General features: G+C 41.4%; 2 long non-coding RNA genes across 2 annotated transcripts; one reads left to right on the top strand and one right to left on the bottom strand.

Moving 5' to 3' along the window:
- LOC141421389 (uncharacterized) lies at window positions 1-24,527 on the top strand. Its single transcript, XR_012445978.1, has 3 exons — window positions 1-121; window positions 1,104-1,260; window positions 23,715-24,527. It is a non-coding gene; the product is annotated as an uncharacterized lncRNA (long non-coding RNA).
- LOC141421391 (uncharacterized) lies at window positions 943-1,946 on the bottom strand. Its single transcript, XR_012445979.1, has 3 exons — window positions 1,888-1,946; window positions 1,641-1,691; window positions 943-1,301 (listed from the first exon to the last, which is right to left on the bottom strand). It is a non-coding gene; the product is annotated as an uncharacterized lncRNA (long non-coding RNA).
- Window positions 24,528-25,072: the final 545 nt, after the last annotated feature.

Below are 25,072 nucleotides of genomic sequence, written 5' to 3' on the forward strand. Positions count from 1 at the left end.
AGCTGGGGTGACAGGCACATGCCACAATGTCAAACCATTGATTGAGATGGGAGACTTGTGGAATTTTTGCCTCAAACCATGATCCTCCTGATCTGCATCTCTCAAGTAGCTAGGATTACAGGTAGGAGTCACTGTGCCTGGCCTTTGTTTTCTTATATTCCTAGTAGAATGGTATTGAGAGATGAGACAAAGATTAAAACTGGAGTTTTGGACCCAAGGCCCAAAATCCTGGACTTCCACATGTCAGGTCTCACCACTCACTCTTACATACCAAATAAAGAGACATGGCGAATAGCAGAGAAAGGAGATTTATTATGTGGCCTGGGATATGCTGTGGGAAGAGGCAGAGTAAACACTTAGCCCATCTTCAGGGTACAGACATGCATTTAGCTTTAAACACATAAAGAATTAGGGGTAGGGTTGCGGAAGGAGATGTGCATAAACACTCCTAGTCACAGCTTGAACTGGTTGGACATTATCTCAGTTCTGGCTCTCCTTAGGGTTCCAGAGAACTTGCTATTACTGTCATCACTTGAGGGGAACAGTTTGGTTCCAATCAGATGATTACTCTTAGTCTAGGGTGCAGCCTCATCATTATAGGCAATTGTCTTCATTTAGGGCATGGTCTGACTGCAAGGTTCTGCTGTTCCTTAGGGGTAGTTCCAGTCCCTTGTTATCAATCATTCCTGTCTTTCCTTGATTCCAAGGTGACTGAAGGAGAGAATGTCTCAGAGCAAAGGCACAAAATGGAGACAGAGATTCCAAGCTTTTCACCTTTTTTTAGTTAATTTGTAGGCCCAAGTAAGAACTCAGTGGTTTCAGCAAAAGCAGTTGAAGCAGCTCTTACAGGATTAGCTTCAAACGTGAAAACTTTAGGATTTTCAAAAGGTTAGTCTCACCTAACACTAAGATAGGTGGTACACACTTCCAAGATGACCAAAAAAATGGCCTAAAAGGGCCAGGGCTATGTGCAGGCTATTTGCTGCACAAACCACGCCCGATGCGTGTCCAAGGACAAGGCCATTAAGAAGGTTGTCATTCTGAATACAGTAGAGGCCACAGCTGTCAGGGACATTTCTGAGTGAGTGTCTTTGATGTTTTAGTGCTTCCCAAGCTCTGTGTGAAACAGCATTACTGTCTGAGATGTGCCATTCACAGCAAGGTGGTCAGGAATCGATCTCATGAAGCCTGGAAGGACCAAACACCCCCATCCTGATTTAGACCTGCTGGTGCTGCACCATGACCTCCATCAAAGCCCACGTAAGGAGATGGATCCTTAAGGGTTGAAGAAAAACTGTCTTCTAGAATAAAATAATATGGAAATTATACTTAAAAAAAATTAAGATAAATTACATAGCATTTATTTTATATTTTTGGTCAAAGTAAAATTTAGTTGACTTTGAGGGGAAAAAAGAATGACTATGGGTCCAAAATATGAGAATGAGAGAACTAGTATAGAACTAAATGTTTGGACAAGTAGTGAAAAGTTTCAGAACCATAGCAAAAGGTTTTTGGTTTTGGTTTTGTTTTTTTAAAAGGAACTGACTTTAAAAGAAAGGACAACTGTCCTGTAGTCTCACTTCATATCTCAAAGTGATTCCTATCTGGAGAAAATTGCAAAAGTTAAAATTAATACTTACTATTCCTGTAACAAGAAAGTTTACTGCTGGTGTATTCCTCAGTTCTTGTGTCTAGTGAGACAAGGGAAAAAAGTGAAAATGATAGTAAAATTTATTAGGAAAGGAGTATACTTTCAATAGACTGAACACAGATCATATCTAGAGTGAGAAGAATGGCATCAGAATTTGGATCTGAAATATTTATTAAGGAATTATCATCCTGTTAGGAAAAACACCACTCTCAAAGAAAGCTCACGAGAAAACTCACGTCCATAGAGCAAAGTTTAATGGCAGGCCCAAACTGCCAGGCTGGCCAGGGAAAAGATGGCGCAGCCCCGAGCTTGGGCGAGCAGTGGCTTTTATAGAAGGGGGAGGGTAAGGAAGTTAGTACAGGTGCAGTAGTCTCTGGTAGGGGTGGGGCTGTCTTAGAGCACGGGAATTTGTTTAAGGGAAGGGCTGCCAATTTGGCTGATTCACAAAATGGCGACATTATTGTTCTATCATTCCCCCATTTTTTCTTTTATAATGATTAGGGTAGGGGCTGAGGATCAGGAATTGGGGTGAAGCATTGGTCTCTTTAGCTGCTTCCTGCTGGCAGGGGGCGTTGGATGGGGCAAGGTCCTCAGGCCCCTGTGTCCTGGTGGGGGCCCTCAGAGCAGTCTCCTGGACAGTTTTGGAGAGGTTGGTATCCCTGGAGGTACAACTGGTTAAAGTTTTGATTAGCAATAGCAGACATGCAGTATGATACAAGGGAGGAAGCTTAAGAATAGGAGAGCAGAACATAGGCATTAGGATGGGCATTGGCCAGGAGAACCACTGTGAAATGTTCTTCCCTAGACAATTTCAAGAGTCCTCCAACTACAGAGAGAGAAATGGGTGGCCATACATTATCTAAGACCCAAATAGGAATATTAGGAAGAGCAAAAAAAGGTGTCTGTTCAGGGACTACATACCTAGGGATCTAAATTCTGCAAAATCCTATAACTGCCAGGAAAGCTGTAAGCTGTCTTATGGTATGGGGGTTGGGAAACAGAAGATTGGGTTGATGCATTTATGACTCAGGGAGTGAGTCTGTCCCTTTAAGGCCACACCTAGGTAGGTGACGTGTGGGAGGCAGGGGCTGTCAGGATTTAAATGTAACACTCTTGGATAAAAGAGAGCTTTAGCTCATTATTTTATATAAATTGACACTTTTAACTTTTTAAATGTTTGTACCGTATTTAGATAAAGTATAAAGTAACACTGTTACAAGGTGGTCATTTAAGACACATAAGCAAATATGTAAATGAACTCTGATTTAGTAGTACTTAAAGCTTGACAAGATCAGCAGAAAACACTAATAATTTCTTTGATAAAATCTTTCTCTGTAATGGTTTTTTGTAGATGTTACTCAGAGCAGAACAATATTAAGATAACCTTGTTATTTCTTTCATAGACAGAGGATTTGATTTTAGTTTGACATGACCCTAAAAATCTTTTAGGCAACTCTTAGATTGTATTCAACTTTAACTGTATCACACACTGAAGTTTCTTATTATGCACTTTTAAAACTTACTTAGATCTTTATATAACATACTAAACCCTTTGATGGCTTGTTTTTATCCCTCCTATTTGAAACGATTTTTAGGATAAAACCCTTTTTTAAAAATCCCTTCTCATCCAAAAAAAAAAAACATTCCTTTTTCCTTTAACTTTTCAAAAAAATACATTTATTACCTATCTATATCCTTTCCAGTTGTTTACTTTGTAACTTGTATTTTAAAATTAACTTTTATAAGAATTTTAGATTTATTGTAGGGGCTGGAGCAACTAATTAGTAGCCCTTATTGTTTTTAGAATAGGCATAGGCCTCATCATCCCTCAGGCTTGAGGGGATATTGTTGTAGGTGTGGAAACTGTGAGGGATTTTTGAGTTTTATTTGAATAGGGAGGGCCATCCTGGCTCACCCTACACTCATCTCATCAGTCCACACTGTGGAATCTCTTTGTTCCTGAAGGAGGGGGCAGCAGAGATAGCTGCCTGGGGCGAGGAGAATTTGAGCCTTTAATTGAGACAGTAAATCCCATCCCAGCAGGGACACTGGTACTATGGGGAAAAAATGACAGAAGAGGAGGTCTCCCCAAGAGCAGACCAGAGGCCAGGTAAACTAGTGCTCTAGGGGCTAGCCAGATTTGCCTTGAATGATAACTTTTGTCATTGGACTGGGGACCAGGAGAAAAAGGTAAAACAGAGAAACGGGCTCCACAGTCTAGGAGGAAAATGGCCTTTTGTTTTTCTGCCATTATGGCTCCTCAACATTGATGCCAGGAAGTGGAGTGTGGCCAGGAGGCTTGGACCCATCAATCCATAGGAAGGTGGCACCTCATCTTCCATCTGGTGACAGGGGCACTTAGACCTCCAGTGGTTACCCTTGCAGAGGGCAGGGGCCCGGTTGGGGGCAGGGCTGTCTCCCGGGCTGTCCCCCCTTAAGCATTCTCTGCAGAAGTGCCCCTCCTGTCCACCACATTAGCAAGTTCAGGATACAGGCCCCAGTTGGGTGGGGCCCTCTCTGAGAGCAGCAATGAGGCCATGGTGTCTCTTATCTTTTTTCTCTCCTGTTAGTAAGGTCCCGGACATAAGACATAGCCATAAATACAAACATGGCTAGCTGTGTTACTTGGTTCAATGACTTTTCCCTTCAGCCACAGTCTGAGTTTTTTACAAATATCTGGGGCTGACTGCTGGGAATTTATCTTTGAGGAGAACCTCTCTCACCTGTGACTCTGAGTCCACTGTGGTATGCTTTCTGATAGGTTGTTGCTGTAAAGCAAAGTTGTTATTTTACATTGACACCTGACACTCTGGAGAGCAAGTCTCTGAACTGTTCTGGGCCTCAGTTTCCTCACTTGAAGAATGAGGGATCTGGTCTAGGTTAAACTACATTTTTCTACGAGATGGCTGAAGTGACATTAATGCCACTTATCTTCTTTACCATTATTTATTTATTTATATTTATTTTAGTAATGCTGGGGAATTGAACCCAGGGCTTTGCACATGCTGGGCAGACATTCTCCCACTGAGCTACTTCCACAGCCCCAAATATTATTGTTATTTCTTACTTTGGCTGTACTGGGCTTGAACTCAGGACTTTATGCTTGTAAAGCTGCACTCTACTGCTTGAGGCACATAATCATTTCCAACCTGAGTGGCCTAGGCCCGAACCCATTGCTTTTCTAATGAGATAAGAGTCTGGTCTAGTCACAGAGATAAAGGCTTGAATGTATTTGGGCATCAGTACAGCTGTTTAGATGTTTTTAAATTTCCCTTAGATCTGATAACTGGAAGGGGACATACATTTGTCCTCTTCTTACCATTGCCTGTTGAAGAAGGAAGCACTCATTAAGAGGTTCTGAGTATTGGAGTGACTTAGAAGGTAGAAATTTGTATAGGGCACCTCAGTTTACTTTTTTACTTTTATAGAGAAGGTCTATTGTAATTTAAGGAGCCCTGTGAAAGCCACTTCTCTTGGTCACCCAAGGCATACTGAGGCCGACCTCAGTACAAAGCTTCCAACATCTACCAGCCAAAGACTAGAAGATGCAGGTCCCATCTAGAAAGAACAAAACATTAGGATCCTGTCATTTAGCTAACAACAGGCAGCCTCTTTAATAAAGTCTACCTTTTTAACAAAGAAATCATTTGTAAAGTTAGAGGAGGGCATTCAGAGGGCATTTCAGGCCAATAACAGTGCCATACGGGACAACTAGTGTTAATATTTGGAGGGAAAAATTTATGTTGAGGCCAAAGGTATAGAAAATTCTAAATGAGAAGTTTAGAGACCACAGTAATGTCTATCTTGTTATTTCTGGAACTATAACCTTGAGCTAACAATTGGCTTACAAGGGTCTGATGCCCTGAGGTGTGAGGTGGGGCTAGGAGCAGGACTTGTGCAAGGCACCACTCCCTCTGCACACACCTGGGACAAAAGACCCTGACTGCCTAGGCCTGATCCTGTGGCCTGTTGCCCTTCCCCCTTCCTGTGTACTCTGCACACGTTTATTCCAGGGGAAGTGGTGGCGGGTCACAGCCATCGCCACATGTTGCTGGTGGCCCAGGATGTACTGGTCCTCTCTATGGATTTTCTTAGCTATGGCAGGCGTTTTTGCTATGTCCAGGAAGTCGGCATCCTGTGCACAGGTGTGCTGTTTGCTTTCCCTCCTCCTCTTGTGGGGGTGGAGTTAAAGCATAAGCATGGCAGCTGTAGGTTTTTGTAAGTGTTTTTGTAAAGCAGCTGATTTAAAGTTACTTTAGACTTAGAGGCCTGGCAAACTAGTTGGAGTAACTTAAGTCATAAGGTACCATGCTACAGGTTTTTCATGGGAGGCGGGGTCCCAGTAAGCCCAGGGAGGGGAAGGCAGACAGAGACAAAGGACACATGGTGAGAGGAGGAGGCAGAAAGGTGTGCTGACATCTTAGGTAAGGGAGGGGAGAGCAGAGCCTGGAGGCATGACACATGCTTAAGGGATTAGCCATCACCTGTGTCTCTAGATTGCTCCCATTGATTGGTATTGGCATGCTTTCAGCAAAATGAAACCTCCACTCTCCAGTAGCCAAATAAATCTGGGGCTTTGTCTCACCCCAGAGGAAAGGAGCATGAGCTCTCCCAGAGTTGGCACCTCATTAAGGCCAGAATTGGCAAGGAGTGGTTTGCTTAACTCCATGACGGGGAAAGTTTTTCAGGAAGATAGGAGGAGATAGGTATGGTAAGCAGTGCAAGAAGTCTGCTTACATGGGGAAGGAGGAGGTTTGGGAGAGGAATTCGCTGATTTAGAAACTGGTTTACAGGCTGATAGAATCTGCACAGGGGAACAGAAAGTACAGAGGGAGGGTTTGATGCAGAGATAGGGAAAGGATTGGATGTAGGAAAGTTCCTTCCATTTACCAGCATGCTCACAGAGATTGCATAGATCCCTTAAAATATTGGAATTGAAAGTGCTATTAAGTGGCCATTTGAAGGCATTGTCCAATGGATATTGGGGCCAGGCCTGATTACAGAGAAAAATGAGCTTTCATGGCTTAAGATCAGGCGTTAGGCAGAGGGGCCCAAGGTTGGCCAGGAGACATCCCACTGGGGAGTCTGAAGGAATTTGGGATGGTCCAACTCCCATGGTGAAGGCCTGACCTGAGGAGAGATATGGCGGGTGTCCCCGAAATATCAGGTCCTCAGGAGAGAGAGAGAGAAATGTGGAAAACAACCCCCAGAAGGAATGTCTTCACTACTGGGGGGTCCACAGTCCCAAGTGGGGAACCCAGTTCCCGGGATGAGAGAGAGCTGTGATCTAGTGCTAGGGTTTTCAAGGAAATGAGAGAGAGACCACAGCTGTGCGTACGAGGAGGACTCACCGAGGGAGAGAGGACCTTAAGGGGAGATTGGCCGGTGGTGGATGGCGGTTGGAGGCACGCTGGGGTGGAGGAACTTCCCTGTGAGCTAGTGAGAGAGTGGTGCTTTTCTAGGATGGGGGGTCCTGGTAAAGCAGCTCAGATCCCAGAGGAAAGCCGAGAGAGCAAGGTCAGTGCCAGGAACTCAACCTGATCCTGGGTTTCAGCACCAAATGTTAGGAAAAACACTGCTCTCAAAGAAAGCTCATGAGAAAACTCACGTCCATAGAGCAAAGCTTAATGGCAGGCCCAAACTGCCAGGCTGGCCAGGGAAAAGATGGCGCAGCCCCGAGCTTGGGCGAGCAGTGGCTTTTATAGAAGGGGGAGGGTAAGGAAGTTAGTACAGGTGCAGTAGTCTCTGGTAGGGGTGGGGCTGTCTTAGAGCACAGGAATTTGTTTAAGGGCGGGACTGCCATTTTGGCTGATTCACAAAATGGCGACATTATTGTTCTATCAATCCCAGGTCCATTTGGCCCCTAGGATAGGCTCCTGGGCCTGGGTCTTTAGATTACTCATGTAAAATTCTCAGTCCTTGATCTGTGTGAAACTCTCATCCCCTGGTCTATTTGTGTGAAACTTCCAGGTCTATCTGATAGAGATTACCCTTGTGAAATTCTCAGTCCCTTAGTCTATCAGATACCTAGGGTGCAGCTCTTGAGCCTGGGTTTTTGTCTTGTTAATTTAAACAGAATACCTGTGTGAAACTCCCAGCCTCAGGCCTAGTTGATGTTTTGGGTGTGACTCACTCAGGAGTAAATAAAGGAGTAAGACTAGTCACCTGTGGAGCTGGGAATCTTAATTACAATGATTTGCTAGACCACAATCTTCCACAGAGGATTCCATAAATTTATACAGTCCTTCTATCAGAATATTTGCTGTTACCATCTCCCCAATATGAGACTGAGACACTTTTGCTGTTAATTATTGTAGCCAAGAATTATGGCTATTTTGATATTTTGGCAGGTACAGACAGGTCCATCATCATATCCCATCATTATTTTTATTTAATGATCTTAGTTATAAGGTAATATATGTATTTTTAGTTCCTTTCAGCACTTGCTTCTCCACAGGGTCACTTTGGAGCCCAGGCTGCAAAAGGTAACAAAAATACCTTCCATCCCCACTCTGTAATCACATTATCTATCTTACAATAGGGAACTTAAATGTCCCTTGATCTCATTCAAATTTCACAGTGGCTTTTCCCAGCACCATTCATTCACCTAATAATAGAATATTATCCCTGAGAATTGTCTGCTTGCCCTGCTTTCTCCATCCACTAAAGTAAAGCATATATGCCTTTGTGAATAATGTGGTAGTCTTATTCCTGATTTTCCCCCCATGTTGTTTTTTTTCTATTTTGCAGACAAATAAATTTGTATGTCTCTTCTCCTATTTAATCTTTGTCAATTCATTATAGTGAACTTTGAGAGGTAGAAGCAAAACCCTTTGCCCTCCACAGTTTCAAGGGAAATTCTTTTTGGCAGTCTGTGCTGTCATATATTGGTGCCTGTGTGTTCTCTAGTTCTATGCTATGTGTTCACAGACATGAGTCTGTGTCTGACCCACCCAAGATTTTGTTGCAGTGACAGCACATTTGTTAAAGGTGCTGGTGCAACCTGTGATCAGATGACCTCCAAACTCTTTGTGTCCCATGGGCAAGAATCTATCACAGGACACATGGGTATAAATGGATTTTATTAAAAGTTAGGGAAGGGAAATACAAAGGATTGTAACTGACCATGATGGAGCCCATGTGGAATCTGGAGGCTGAGAGAGCATGCTTCTTTTCTTCAGGCGCTTTTAAAACTTATGCTAACCAATGGGTAGGGAGGAACCAGGTAATTCCCATCCATCAATCAATGAGTGGAGAGGGGCATGTGTGGTTTCTGGCCAGGTGAGGGCTGTCCCTGAGTCAGAAGGTTAATCTTAGATGTAATATTTTTTTATGAGTCCCAAACGTTCCCTAATTTTAGCCTGCCTCACATTGACTGTACATGATGTGATTTCAGTATATTTAGCATAAATTAATTAACTGGGTAAATGACTTCTTCCACCATATAACTGCCTCCTATAACTCAAGGCCACTCCCAATACTGAGCACAGACTTTCAGTTTCATTTCCCAGCATCACCACAGTTCCCAGAAATGCTTGTATTTAACACCAGTGTAGAGGCAAGAGGACCAGAAAAGAAGCAGGCAAGCCTGTGTTCTGATATTGCAGCAGGGGGAAGGGATGGTATAGCAGAGTTATAAAACTTGAAGACTCTAAACATGAAGGTCATGTAGCACTGGGGTGAAGTAGCCTATAGATTTTTGTTTTAGATTTTAATAGGGGAAGGAGACTTGGGGGCAGGGAGTGAAAGATATGCATAATTATTCAATTATACAAGTCACAGGTATGTTCTAGTGGTCATACCTAGTGGTCACAAGTGGTCTGGTTTCTCATTATCTCAGGATTGGTCAGGTGGGACTTTGTTACCATAAGAGAGTCATTGCTGGCTGGTGGAAGGTAATTTGTCTCCTGACACAGGATTTTTATCCATTGGTCCTGTCTTTTCTGGATTCCAAGGTGGCTTCAAAATGACTTTTGGAGAGAATGGCTCAGAGTAAAGGGCACAATGCCAAATGGAGTCAGAGATTCCAAGCTTTTAGTTAGCCTTTGGATATTTGCAGGCTTTAATGTGGAGTCAGTGGGTTTTTTGTTGTTGTTTGTCTTTTAAGCAAAAGTAAATTTTAAGTAATGTGACATCCTAATGCTTTCCCCTCAAGCAGTCTCAAACATTGGCTAAGGGGAGATGTCTTTTCAGGAATTCCAATAGCCTATTTTGAAATCTAGTGAGAGATACTTGTCAACAAAGAAAGGAAAAAGAAGAGGAAGAATTATCAGATAACTCAGGGAAAGACCTTCAGACTTAAGTTCCTGCATTCTGTAGGCTTCTCTCCCCACCTCTCAGGGCAGTGCTAACTGTAATTGGTTGGCTTGACTTGCAGAGGAGGTAGAGAGTATTAGAAATGAAAGAAGTGTAGAATTGATAGTAGGGAGACTGCTCATGTGCCAGCAGAGTTTATTGTTTAGGAGTTCTTAGGAGGGGGATCACACCAAGAGAGCTGGAGACCACTACCCCTTTCAGACAGGGTATAGATAAAAGATACAGGTGAAGATAACCCAGGAAAGTCATTAGATGGAATAATCCTCAATGTCCCTTCTGACCTTCCTGAGATAATAGCTGAAGGGCAGGTCATTCTTTCTGGACCATGTGGGGAGTTTCTAGTACATGGCTAAAGGTGCTATTTTTCTTCAGCGCTAGATGGAAAGATTTCAGTAAGTCACTTCAGGGGGGAGGGGTTCCAGTACTAACATGATTTCCTTGTGTTCACTCACATTCCTGCCTTTTCATATATATAAAAGAATGGGGTTCCTATGTTTCTCTATCTACTTCCTGCTGAACAGGAGTGTCAAGGTCTCTTAAGGTGAAGAGGTATTGGCAGGGTCTTTTTGCTTTAGGTGACTGTAGTGGGCCTGTTGGAGGAACAGAACTGAGTTGATCTGTTTATGAGTATTGTCATGAAAAAAGCCTGAAGGCCCTGGGAAACAAAGCAAGAAAAGGTTTGATCAGGGCAAGGTCTGATAGTCAGCAGAATGAGGAAAAAATAAGGGGCCCCATCAGAGAGTTTACTCATGGCATCCACTTAGCCCAGGAAGACCATTGTCCCCAGATGTCCACTGTTTGTTGTTGGAGGTTGGCAGCACATTCCTAAGTCTCTTAATGGCATCATGACTGGTCCCAGACTGGTTGATGTAAAAGTAACATTCCTTCTGTAAGAAGAGGCACATTCCCTCCTTCTCAACAGTTAGGCGTTCAAGAGCCAGATGGTTTTGGAGGACTACTCCCGCCGAAGAATCAAATTTGTTTTGGTGGGTGGAGATGGACTAACTTAACATCTGTGATGTTGGTGAAACTACTTGAGAGTTGCTGAAAATAAGGTGAGGAAGTAGTTACTCCTATTATCCTGGTCTTCAAGGAAGCCAAGATTCCTAGGCCAATAAGGAGAGGAATTATCTGTATGGTCCTTTTGGTGAGGGCCCTTATGAGCATGGAAGTTAAAAGGGGGACCTAAATTGATTGATTATTAAGCAGTATTTCTATATCAGGGATTTGGTGTATGAGAGTACAAGTGCCAGACCAGTTAGCAGGTAAACAGCAATAGGATGAAGTGCGTAGGAAAAAGAGGCCTGGTGTGGACAGACAGAAGTGGTAAGTGGAAGCTGCCAGCCAGGAGAGCATCTCTTTGGCCTTGTACCTGGTGTATGCCCCAAAGAGGAAGTCTTTTTCTGATTCCCAGACTGAAAAAGAGTCAGACAGTGTATCCCCTGAGAGGTTGGGCCACTAGATCAATTCCCATCTTTGGGATAAGGGAAAAATGGGTTAAATCATTAAGTGTTTCTAAGGGGTGGGAATTGTTGAAGAAAGTAAGGGTAATGCAGATAAGAGTGTCTGAGCATTGTTTCCAAGGTTGGGCTCTGTTTTGGGAACAGTCAAAATGCTTTTGGTAGCTGGTGGGGGAAGTAGCACTGGATATTTTGGGGGGGCTTAAAAGGAATAAGGGATTAATCCAGCTGGTTAGCTGTTGATATGGGTACCTGGAAGCTTTGATGGTCTGAAGAGGGACGGATGGTAAGGGTTTTGTTGCAGAGCCTGCTGGGGACTTTTTCAATGGGGTAGGCAAAGCTGGTGTCAGAAAAGTCTTGCCTGGAGGGTCAGCATCATCTGCATGGAATGGGTCTTCTGATCCTGGCATGGGGTGGAGGCGAGGGATGGTTTGGAATGGTATAGCCATTTTTGAAAATTAATAAGTTCTTTGTATATGGAGTAAAAAAGAGCAAACTGCAAGTTGCTATTGGGGAGAGGAGATGGGCTGAAGTGAATGATGGGGTGAGGTTCTGGGAATGGGGCTGCTGAAGATGGAATTTGAAGTGTAATAGAAGAGCTGAGCCAGTGTTTGAGGTCAGCATGAAGAGAAGTGGGGCGCTAGGTCTGTGTGGAGATGCAGATACAGTCCAGTAATCCCATTCCTGGGGATATACCCAAAGGAATGCAACACAGTTTACTCCAGAGCCACCTGCACACCCATGTGACCTTAGTATCAGAAGTATTGGCCACTTACCATGGGGCCTTATTAGAAATTGTCAGTTTTGAAGTCATTAATGCAGCCAATTTATCAGCTTTGTCATTATTGGCATGGGTAGGGTCAGTTTTGGATATGTGAGCATCCACGTGGTGACATAAATTTTAATTTGTTTGGAGGCCTCTGCTATAGCCATCCAATCTTTCCATGACCAAATATCTTTACCATTAATTTCCAATCTGATTGTTGCCATTTAGGAGGCCAAATGGCAATACCATTGCAAAGGCACCAAGAATCAGAATAGATTCGAACAATTTTATGACCCTCCTTCAGGGAATGGCATATAGCTAATCTAGCTGCATAGACCTCAGCATGTTGCATGGATTTACTAGTGCCTTGATCCTGCAGGATATGGCCATCTGAGGGTCTCCAGGCTGCTGATTTCTAGTGCGGCTTACCTCCTTTAACAGCCGATGAGCCATTGGTGAACCAAGTGTTCATTTGGGTGGGCAACCAGAGGGCTGTCCCCCAACTTCCAATAGGTGACACCTTTCAAGGAGGGGCAATAGTAACAGGATATGGAATGATCAGAGCATTAGCTATGTCCTCGATCCATGCAGGTGTTTGCCCCTTAGCTGACGCCTTGTGATTTTTAAATTGTTCTTGCAGATACCACTTCCACTTCAGAACCTTTGGTTCTATGGGTGTACTCACAAATTGTTCACCTGGCATATTGATCCAATCTAGGAGGGGTAGTGGTTTTCGGATGATAATGCATTGATTCTGCAGTATTAAGCATATAGTCCTCAGCGATTCATATAGCGTCCATGTCAGTTTTTCAAATAAGCTATATTTTTCTGAGAGTAAGGGAAGTGTTTGCAATAGAATGCCACAGGTCTATTAGCACCACCTGGTGGTTTAGCAAAAACTGACCAGTTACCATACCTGTTGACAAATAAAATGTCTGATGGGCTAATAACCGTGTCTGATGGGCCAATAACATAAAATTGACTAAATTCTGAAATAAATTTTATAGCAGTTTGGAAGGCTAACTTTTGCTCTTCACCCCAAAGTCTGAGGCCTTCCTAGTTACTTTATATAGAGGTTGTAAGATAATTTGGAGATATGGAGTATGTATTTTCTAGAATCCAAACAAGCCAATTAAATGTTGCATATGGGTCATATTTTCTGGTGGTTTTAAGTTAGCAATTTTGTTTATTACTGGCTCCAGAACCTTAGGACCAGTTGACATCCAGATAATACCTAAGAATTTAACCTGTTGGGCAGGTTTTTGGATTTTATCTGGATTGATAGTCTAGCCACTTTTGGTTAGAGTCTCTACCAGTGCATTCAATGATAGTTCAACCTCCTTAGCCTCATTACCTGCTATAATTCTATCATCCACATATAACAATACTAATATTTTGGGATGCAGTTTTCACTGGTCAATAGACCACCGCAATGTTACATGAGCAATGATAGGACTATTCTTATATCCTTGTGGGACTCTTTTAAATTGATATTGTTTATTATCCCACATGAACGTGGTATGTTCTCTCGATTCCTCATCTAGTGGGATAGCGAAAAACATGTCTGAGAGGTCAGTAGTTGAAAACCATGCTTATGCCCTGGCCTGTAATTTATTAAATAACTCGGCAATTTCCAGTAGGTTACCTGGCATTTGGGGTGTTAACTCATTAATTTTCCTATAATCAACTGTGAATCTATAAGTTCCATTAGGTTTCTTCACTAGCCATACTGGGCTATTATAGTTAAAGGAGGGTGACCTTTCAATAATGTCCTCCTCAAGTAATCTCTGGACACACAAAGAAATATCATCATGACCACCTTCTATAGGTTATTGTTTGGTGAAAGAAGGTGGGATTGCTACTCCTGCTGTTTGGATATTCTTAAGTCATTTATAAGGTATCCATAATGGAAACAAAATGGAATAACATCCATTCCTAAAATGTCCATAGGGCCTGGCATAAAAGCTGCTAAAACTGGGATAGGGTGTTTATCATACAATAAGATTTCAATAGTTTTCCTGGGAGCCCTTGTCATACCGTTTACCCCTTGGATATCTATATTAATGCCCATGGGTTTCGGCGGTACGTAAGATATAATTGTTATTTGGCTCCCTGTATCAACCAAGAAGGTTAGCGCATGTGTTTTCCCCTGGACACGTGTTGATAATTGTATGTAGGGCCTGTTTGGGTTTGGAGGGGCTTTGAATTGGGTATTTCCAAACGGTCTTATGTTTGGAAGTCTCCACTGTCTGTTTTTGTTGTTTGGCCTCAACTGTGGGTTCCTCCTCATCATATTGGAACTTCCTGCCCCCTGACACCAGAATGGGCTGGGGGGTGTTCTCCCATTTTTTTGCCTGGCACTTACAATTACGCCATGGGCTGTCACATCTTCCACACCATTTTAATGGTTTTCGCGAGGTAGAGGCCTGAAAGGATACCAGTTGTAGTAGAGGCCAATGCTTACCTTCAGTAGGGGCCTTAGTAGGAGCCTTAGTGGAAGCAGTGAGGGAGACTACCTTAGAGGTTCCTAAATTCCTGACTTCCTTAAGGAAATCAACTATGTCCTGAAGAATTTGGGCATGCACCAAGGAAGTGGTTAAAGAGAGTCTCATATGGGCTGGAGCCCCATTAATAATTATCTTTTTCATTTCTGTTGTAGTGGCACCGCCAGCGGCGTCAGGTATTCATTATGATACATCTTATATAAAATTCCTAATTTTCTGGCACGCTTGATAGCATCATCCAGGTTTTTCCATGAGACGTCCACCTCAAGGGCAGAAAAGTCTAAGTCTCTTATGGCTACACGCCATAATTTTGATAACCATCTAAAGAGAGGCATGACTGCCTAGAGCGCACTTCCACAGCTGCAAGTAATCCCTCACAGATGTGGGCATTTTCAATTATCCCTGAAAGCTGTTTCATATCATTGCCTGAGAGTTTGAGTGAGTCTGACCCTGAAGACCAGACTCACTCATAGTAAGTAACATCCTTTTCTCCTTTTTGTGAATATTCTTGTCTATATTGTTGAATTTCTGGTCTAGTAAGAGCTTCATGTTCTACAATAGTATTTTCAAGTTTATGTCCTTCTAGTCCTTCCTCATCATCTATGCTTTCCTACTCATGTCCAAGCACACCCTTGGAGGGCATATATGTCATTCTCCTAGTAGTACATGGGCAGGACTGTTGGGGTTTTTCAATATCTTGCAAGAATGGATTATTGCTGGATTGAATGATCTTAGTAGCTAGCTATTTGCCTTAGCACCTGTCCAAATCGATATCATCTATAATTTTACATAAAACAGCTGGTACCTCTGATTTGTCTGCTTGAGCAAAAATAGGTTTCACAGTGTGTGGTTTAGATAGGGGAATCTGAAAGTCTGTCCCCTTTTCATATCCACGTTTAAACTTAGTTTGTACCACTTTCTCTAACAATTTCCAGGGGGACCCCGGCTCTAATTCCACCCTGTCAGGTACCTTGCCACATTTAGACTTTAGTTTAACCCACCACTGACAAGTCCCTCTGGTGCCAGCACCAGCTACCCAGTCTTCACCAGATACAAAAAGTCCTGTGAGGTGCAGTGTGCCTGGTTTGCCTTTGTTACAAACGTTACAGCATGATGGAGGTAGTCAATAGAGGCTAATCACGAAAGTATGTCTAGATTCCTTTACAAGGATGGGTGGCGGGTTTTCTAATCCTTCTTTGAGGAATAAAAATATAGCCAATTTATTTTCAATTTGGTATGGACTTCCGCTATCTCTAAAATAGCCTGCCGACTATGCCAACTGTCACAAGCAGACGATGGTGTAAAGTTGACCGTCAGGTGCTAAATAGATTAACTTAGGCAGGAACTAATTTGCTCACACACACACTTTATTGCAGGAGGTTACAACCTTACCCAATAGTGCCTCAGCCTTACTCAAGCTGTGCTCACCTTGCAACCTGATGTTAGTCCACCAGCAGCGGGCTCCAAACCAGTCCTGGCTAGTTCTCAGTCTCCATATACCTCCAGGATGCCCAGGGAATCCTACGGGCCATGCTGAGTGTCTGGTCCACCTCATCCGGGGCTGCTCTCAACCAGCGTGATGCGTGTTGCGGATGGGGAGGAAGTGGCATTGGTGTAGGGGCGAGTGGAGTTTAAATATTCCTAAAGGAATGGTTTATCGGGGTCAGTTTAGGGTTGCTTCATTTGCATATCGGCACCAGTTTAGGGTTAGCTGATCTGCATATTGGCAACAGCTTAGGGTTGGCTGATTTGCATATCAGACACTACATGGTATGTGTTTACATCATAGGGCTTTCAAGTGCACACAATATTATTTTCATATAGTTTTTACAGCATATTATATTTTTATATAATTTTCAATATGCTTAAATGCAAACTAAACACAATATTCATAATAGAGATGAAATCTGTGGGTCTCAGTGGCCCTGACAATGCATGAAGGCTACTTGCCTAAGCAATTTGAGAGCCTCTAGTAATTGATAGATCTGGGGGCCATTAATGGAGGGTCTGGAGATCTGGGTATGATGTAATGGCATATTTTAAATCTGTGTACAAATTGATCTCTGTCTTTAGCTAAAATTAATGCCCTAGTAAGGGCAGTTAATTTTGCCTATTGGGAATGTGTTGTTTAGGGGGAAGGGCCATTGCTTCTAGTGGTCCTTCTAGTGGTAACGTGGTATCCATAATGGCATATCCTGATGCTGGCTGAGGGTTTTTAAAGGAGCTGCCATCTACAGTCCAGGAGGATTTGGAGAGATGTGGGCATATGTGGGAGGAGGAGATTCTATGAGGTCTAGGTATGAATGGCTAGGTGGTGGGACCTCCTCCTCAGATGTGGTGTCTGAGGGAAAAGAGGTGCAGTTAAGGAGTCTACAGCACTGAAAGGAGATAAGGGGATGTAAGACAAAGTACATGGAGCTGTTGTATATGGGTAGAAGGAGTTAAGAGAGCAATGGCTGGTGAGTTCCTTGAGGTTGTGGGTAGATATATGCTGATTTGGCATAAATTTTCGTGCTTTAGATGTTAAGATGCCTGCAGCCCCCAGGGTGTTTAGACAAGGGGCCCATCCTTGTGTGACTGAGTCTAATTGTTTTGATAGATATGCTACAGTTGGGGTGCATGGCCATAATCCTGAGACAGGGGACACAGAGTGATGTTTTGGTTTGTGTGTAGGTACAAACTAAAAGCCAGGAATAGTAACAAAATCCAAGTGCTGGTGCCCTCAGCAAAGTCTCCTTGAGTTTGATGAAGGGGGCTTTGATTGGCTTAAAAGGGCCTAGGGACTCTTTGAGGTCACACTGTGATGTTATGTATAGGGGCTTGGCAAGGAGGCCAAAATTAGGAATCCACAAATGAAAATAGCAGCCAGACCCAAAAAGGACAGAAGGTTCCTTTTTGTGTCGGGGCATGGTAAATCCTGGATTATTTGTTTACAGGACTGTGGCCCTAAAGTGTGGGTAATGGTAAGACAAAGGTAAGTGACTTTTGAGGTTGATATTTGGGCTTTAGAGTGGGTGACTCCATATCTCTTGCTGTGTAAGAAATTGAGGAGTTGTATGGTGTGTTTGAGGGACAGATCCAATGAGGGGCTACAAAGGAGTAGATCATCTACATACTGTAAGAGTTTGCTTGGAGAGAGAAAGAAAGAGAGATGAGGTCACTGGCCAAGTCTTGGTCAAACAGGTGGGATCTGACTTGAAAGCCTTGAGAAAGGACTGTCCAGGTTAACTGGGTGGAAGTATGTAAGGGTCTGTCTATGTGAAGGCAAACAGATCCTGGCTAGAGGGCCTACCGGGATGTTGAAGAAAGCATCTTTGAAGTCCAGCACAGAGAAATGAGTGGTAGAGGTGGAATATGAGTGAGAAAGGTGTAGGGATTGGGGACAATGGAGCATATGGAACACTGCCTGGTTGACAAAGTGGAGATCTTGAACCTGGCAGTAGTTATTAGATCAATTTTTCACTGCTAAGATGGGAGTATTGTGTGGGGAGTTTGGTGAACTGAGGACTCCTGCTTACCATCTGAGGTAAGAGATGGGTTTTAAGCCTTGTAGTCATTGTATTTCCAAGGAACATTGAGCTTGTATAGGTCAGGAGTCTTTACCCTAACAGAGAGGAAGAATGACTTCTTTCTCCTTTGAAACTTGAATGCTTCCTGCTTCATCCAATCATACTTCCATTCTGCGCATTTCATAAAGCCTGAAGTTCTGAGCAAATTATCAGGTGACATTACCCTAGTACAGCATAGGGGTATTAGATTTTTTTCTACTTTAACTTGTTTATGTTAGTTGTTATATCATAGTGACAAAAAAGCTAACACAAAAGTTTCCCAGTTATAAAAGTATGGACAAATTATCTAACTCTAACAAGTCCTTCTGTGTATATAATAGCATTCACAACTTTGGGACATTTTTGTCTCATTTTGCTCCTTCTCTTACATGTACCTATAACTGACATTTGTATTTCTTTAAACAGTTCTAGCACCTGCTCTGAGGCATTCAAAACTATAAAGAATAGTTTGTTATCTCTGGAAATGATAAGAAAAACTGTGTGACACTCAATTCTTAGATGTATACATAAGTTTATACACATTTTTCCTAGACAGTAAGAGTAAAAAGAGAAAACATGACCCTGTGATCATTATCAGATCTTTCTGGGACTGACAAAGTTGACTTATGAGGTTGTAAATATTTACCTTCCTGATAATTCCTTAAATGTAAAATTAACTGCCATCTGAGAAAAATACTAAGGTGTGTTCTAGATTGCCTAGAAAACATCTTTCATTAATCCAAAATAAGATCATCATAGTAGGCTCCATAGCTACCAAGGTCTCAGTCTTCAACAAGAGCTAAATATATGAAGTATTTTGCACATTTTTTCTATCAATATAAAAACTTAGTCATTTTATTTTGCCTGATGATCAAAAGTGGTATTCATTAGGATACAAGATGAGGCTCCAAAATCAGCTCACATCAGGGAATGTTGTCTTAAGACAGTCTTCTGATCCAATTCATTATTTCATAGTGCCCAGTATAGTTACTCAATGCTGAGTGAAGAATGAGCGGAACCTGACAGTGTTATGAGACCCACAGAGACTCTCAGATACCAGAGAAAGAATAATGCTTGTCAAAATATAAACTAGGTTATCTATGGGAGCCAAGTGTCATTGAGACTTTGTCATCCTCTCTGCATATCCTGGTTGATCACATGAGGTAAGAGCTCTGTGAATTCTAGCTCAATAGAAGCCTTACCTGAAAAAATCAGTTGCAACTAGTGTCATACTTCTTGGCTCCTTCTTAATTTAAGGAGAAAAATAAAGTGAAGGTAGAGACAATAGGTACGGACATGGTGGATTACTACTTGATGCTGCATCATCAGGACAGACTTTTCTGGTGTCTGGGCAGGAGAGGGGGGTGATGTCCAAGGAGAAGTCTGGAAAAAAGCAAAAGAATGAATCACAGGAATGCTGTGAAAAGTGGTTTTCAAACACTTCCAAAATGGGAGTGTGCCTAGGTGGTTGAGGGCAGCAAGTAAGCAAGTGTATCTGCAGCACAACAAACAAGGGAGGTCAGAGATACAGGGGCAGAGAGAGCAAGGTGGGACGGTATAAAATGTTGAGGGACATTGTAAGGATTACCACTTTAAAGTATAATGAGTTGGGAAGTTCTTAGAGGTGTACTTTTGTAGAGGAATGACATCCTACTTCCAATTTAAAAGGATTACTCTGGCTATCGGGTGAAGAACAGACTAACAGAGGAGTATGAATAGAGCAGAAAGGAAAATGAAAACAGAAGTAAGTAGGAAGAAACTAATGCTACAATCCAGGAACGAGTCTATGAGATATGAATGAGGGTGGTAGTTAGTTCTGTACATGGTACCAGTAGTCTGAATCATGATGTTTTTTGATATAGCATATATACCAATTTGATGATAGTGCCAACAGGATTGTCTTTGTCTCTCTACATCTTTCTTTTTTTTATTTGTCTATTTGCTTTTTCCTTGAGAGTATAAGTAAAATTTTAAATATTAAGTGTTAGTATATTTTTCTTTCTTGGTTTTTATTTTAATTAGCACATAATAATTGTACAAAGGAGTTTCTTTGCAATACTTTCATACATTCATATAGTGTACTTTGGTCAAATTTCTCCCCTCTATTACTTTTTATTTAATTTATTATTTTATTTTAGGCTTTTAACTGTCTGAAGGCAAAACCAAAGTCCTTAGTTTCCATTCCTGGTTGATAAGAAAATAGGAAGGTAGAAAGTGACTTTCAGAAAATAACTTCTCTGGGACAATACCCAGGGTAAGATACTCAGTGCCCCCTTTTCACTCTTTCAAATAAAATCTTTACAATGATTTATGTTTCTTGGTGTCTAAAATACATATGAATATTTTCTTAGCATGCTCCTGAAGGTATTGAGTAGCATCCTGTTGTTTGACCTTATAGATTGTTACTGAAAATACATAGGGTGACTTTCTTTATGCACGAGCTTCTTGATCATTTGCTTAATGTGCCTCATTTGACTGCTGAGGGTCTAGGGAAGGAGAAAACAAATCTGCAAGAAATGAAATACATAAGAGGTGCTTGCATCAGTAACACTTTATTCTTAACAGTACTCACCCTGGAACTACATATGTTTCATACAAAGAAGTCATATTTATCCTAGAGAAATGTATCTGACTCCAATTAATAGGCTGGATGTGGAAATAATAAATGCTCACATTTACATGGAAGGTCCACAGCTATGTACTAATAGGAAGGAAAGGAGTTTTATTATTCTCTAAATGAGTTACTTGAGGTTTCATGAAATATTTTAACTTTTTTGTTTTCATTTCCTTTTAATTCAACCATATTATCAAGCCCAGAATCTCCAAGATATTTGAACTCAGAATCTACTTCCAATTCTAAACACTCTGAGAAATTCTCACTTTTCATTCTAAATATCCTGAAAAAATCAGCAATACTACCATATGTCTCCCAAATCACAGTACTGGTGACTTCTCACTTAGAGGATCTCTCTCTATTTTCCACAGATCTAGGATTATCATCTATCACTATACTTCTTTCATTTCCTATCCCACACTCTTGGGACTTGCACCTATCACTTAAAGCATCTTATTCTGAAACCTACTGAAGAATCTCAGGGTAGAGAACAAGATAGCTGAATAGAGGTGCCCAGTACTCACCTCCTCCTTCTCAATGAGAACCAATGTAACAGATGCATAACTACATTTTTAGGAGAGTGACCATAAGGGAACACTGGGATTCAGGAAGAGAAAGAATGGAAATTTGTGCAATGCAAAGACCTGGAACAACAGCATAGTATGAGAAATAAAATACCCTAGCATCTGTCACCCTGTTTCCACAGCCAGGAAATGGAGATTCTCCCCATTGTTGAGGTACAGGTAAAAGATACAGTCTCAGAAAACTCTATCAGTGTGGATACTGGCAATCCTAGTTACCAGAAAGTTTCACAATCCTTACAGGTTTGCAACCTACTCAGGTAAGTAACCAGAAATCTACACAATAGTTTTACTTTGAAAAAGGCACTCACATCATTTCCCTGTGAACCCCAGGGTGCTACAGTCAGAAACCATCTTGAGAAGGGAGATATTTTCTGATTTTGAACTATTTTAGGTCTCAGAAACTCCTGCATATTCCCAACCCTATGGCTCCACAGACATTCCACTGCCCTGAAGAGGTATGTGGCTCCCTAGCAAAGAACTTGGCTCAATAGAGTGACATGGAGCTAAATCTACTGTTTGCACTGTACTGTAGAATTGTGACATGGAGGGAACCAACAATGCCCTCAAGAACCAGGAGACCTTCACCCCTGAGAACAAGGGTGTGATCAGTCACATTTGAGTTCATGCCAGTGCCAGGGCTAAACACTAATTCCTACTCAGTTCCTGCTGCCCTCTCCCCTTTTGGGTGCTGAGGAGCCTATTGCCGACAGGGAAGAGAGATAACAACATGATTCCTATTACTTCTTTGCCCGTAAGGGTGTGCTGAGAGACTCTTGATGGGCTCCATGGCTCTGCATATTACCTCACTTCTGAACACATATGACTGGTTAGGTTGACTGCAATACTGCCAGGCTCTAACCTATGTCTCAGTCCAAGATAGACACCATCACAATGACAGCAGAGAGTAACAACACACTTCCTGCTGCCACCCTTGCTGCTATAGCTAGGTTCCTGACAACAGCTACTGCTTTACCTGATGAAAACACACTGCTACCAGGAGTGCCACAGAGGAGGTGCTACAGTATCTGCCACTGTCTCATCCATGCAACATCTGGTACCATACCAATGATAGTTTACATAGCACATGATTTAGGCCTATTGCCACTATGGTGACACCAGTGCTAAAGGCCCTTGCTAGTAGCACAGATAACATCAGCAGGGCCAGAGAAAACCCCATCACCTAACACTGGCCACCACTTTCATTGTAAGAATAGCTACATAGTGAATACCTCATATCAACTGCTGTTTACACCACTCCTGCCTAAACTACTAGAATGTTCCCATTTTTGCATTGCTTACAGAGATAGTGGGTCTCTCCAACTCCAACATGGTATGTACTATACCCAAATTCACTCATCACAACTAAAGAAACTATAGGAAGATTACATTATCGTTCCCAGTTAGAGTAAAACCTAACATAGCATAACAAGCCAACACCATATGCCACATCTTCAGGAGAAAGGCATTTATTAAGGTCACTCCATAAAGGTGATTCTCATGAAAGCATCTTGGCACAACTTTGATTACAATTGCAGTAATGTTACAGAATAATTACAAGAGAAATGGTGTGATTATCAATTATGTTTGTACATTTAAAGAAACTAAATATGAGGAAAAGAAAATAAAGAGTTGTAACTTTTCAAAATAAATAAATAAATAAATAAATAAAAGCACCCTCATTAGACTAACAGCAAAAACTACAGGTCAGGAGGGAATGGAATAATATATTACAAGATCTGAAAGAAAATAACTGCCAATCAGATTACCATATACACAGCAAGGCTATTCTTCAGAAATGACAAAGAAGTAAAGATCTTCAAAAATAAGGCAGACACAGAAAGACAAGTGGCACATGATCTCTCTTATATATGAAAACTAAAAAAGCATCAACCCGAAAGTACAATAGTGATCATTAGGGATTGCGGACAGTGTTGAGGATGTGGGAAGTGTTTAAAAAATGAGTCTGGATTTTATCAGTACACACTGTTTGCACTGTATGAAAATATCACATTGAATCCCAGTGTGTACAATTAATATGTGTTAGTTTAAAAGTGAATTTTAGGATATACTGGCCAAAGGTATTACAGGAACCCTGACCTAGACTTATCCCCACAATAGTTTAAACTCAATGTGCTTATCATCATTTTTGACTACCCATTATCATAATTAGATTATATAGATAGTACTGATTTGCTAGATTATATAAATAGTTCCAGGTTGCCTGTCCTCAGGAACTCTTTTCCTCATCTCTTTCCCATGTCTTCCCTCCAGAATCTCAGACGAGTCACTGGAAAAGAAATGAAAAGGGAATACTATAACCATGCTCTCTCTAGAGGAGTGGATAAAGGTAAGGTTTATAGAAACAAATTTTCACTTCCCCTAAAGTCATTTTCTCTGTTTTTTTCTTTTCCCATTATCTTAACATTCATCATGTTTGTTTCTGGGGTTTCAGGCCAAGAGTGCAGAGATAACTGGTATGTTCCAATCTTCCTTGCTTCAGCTTGCTTCCTGCTCCATTTTTCATTTCTGTTTTCAATAAAAAGAACATTTTCTCAAATGGGGTGGTTAAAATAAACAACTCTTTTCTAAAAACTTCAACAGATTTTTATTGAGCATCTAACATCTATTTACTGAAGCATAATATAACAGGAAGTTTGTGATGAATATATTGGTCATTGCTTACACAAACCACATCTTCCCGTCTATGAGTGAGGAAACAAATATGCAAGGAAACAATGAAGTTCAAAGATAGTGAGTGTAAGAGTCAAGGAACATACCTCACACAAAATGTTGAGAAAAGAACTACTAACTCTACCATCTCATTTTTCTAAGATCAGTAGAAAAGCAGCCTTTCTGTAAAGAACTCCTGAATAACCAGTTAGTGATTATCTCTACTTTGACTAGATGGCCAACTTTGCCACTTCCTAACTTCTGTGTTACTTACCACATTGTCTTGTCACCTACTTTTGGGTTACAAAGTCCTTCAGGATAAGATGCATGTTTATGCCTATATATATATATGTATATATAGCTGGACTTACTTTTCTAACATATCACTTAGGATTTTTGCATCCCATGAGTCAATTTGGTCTGTTTTCTTTTCCTATAATGTCCTTGTCCTTGTCCAATTTTTGTATCCTGGATAAACTCTGGAAGATATTTTTAAACATCCAGAAAGGACAGATATTTACATTTATCATTTACATATACATGAATATGAATATATTCCAAATTTATTTTCCAAAAATAAATTGATACATTCTATTTGCTAGACAATAGGCTGACCAAGGGATAGGCATAATTCAGAATCCACCCATCAAGGGCTTAAAACTTAACAATGAGAGTTTTAAACAAGTGTCATTATTCATACTGCACTATTATGCATGCTAAGATTTAATCACAGAAAGTTCAAAATGCACTGACTATCCATGTGAGACATGATTAGATCTTTCTAGGATGCAAAGATCAAGAAAGACTACTGAACTGAGAAAGCAGATAAAATGAAAAGTTCACAATGAGAAAATAGAGTCTAAAAATAAATAGAAATGAATGCATACAACAGAAGTATTTGTACCTGTTATATTATAGAATGCACGGCACTTTCTCAGGCAAAATTGCAGAAAAGGGCA

Source organism: Castor canadensis, chromosome 1 (assembly GCF_047511655.1).
Source record: "Castor canadensis chromosome 1, mCasCan1.hap1v2, whole genome shotgun sequence".
Lineage (NCBI taxonomy): Eukaryota > Metazoa > Chordata > Mammalia > Rodentia > Castoridae > Castor > Castor canadensis.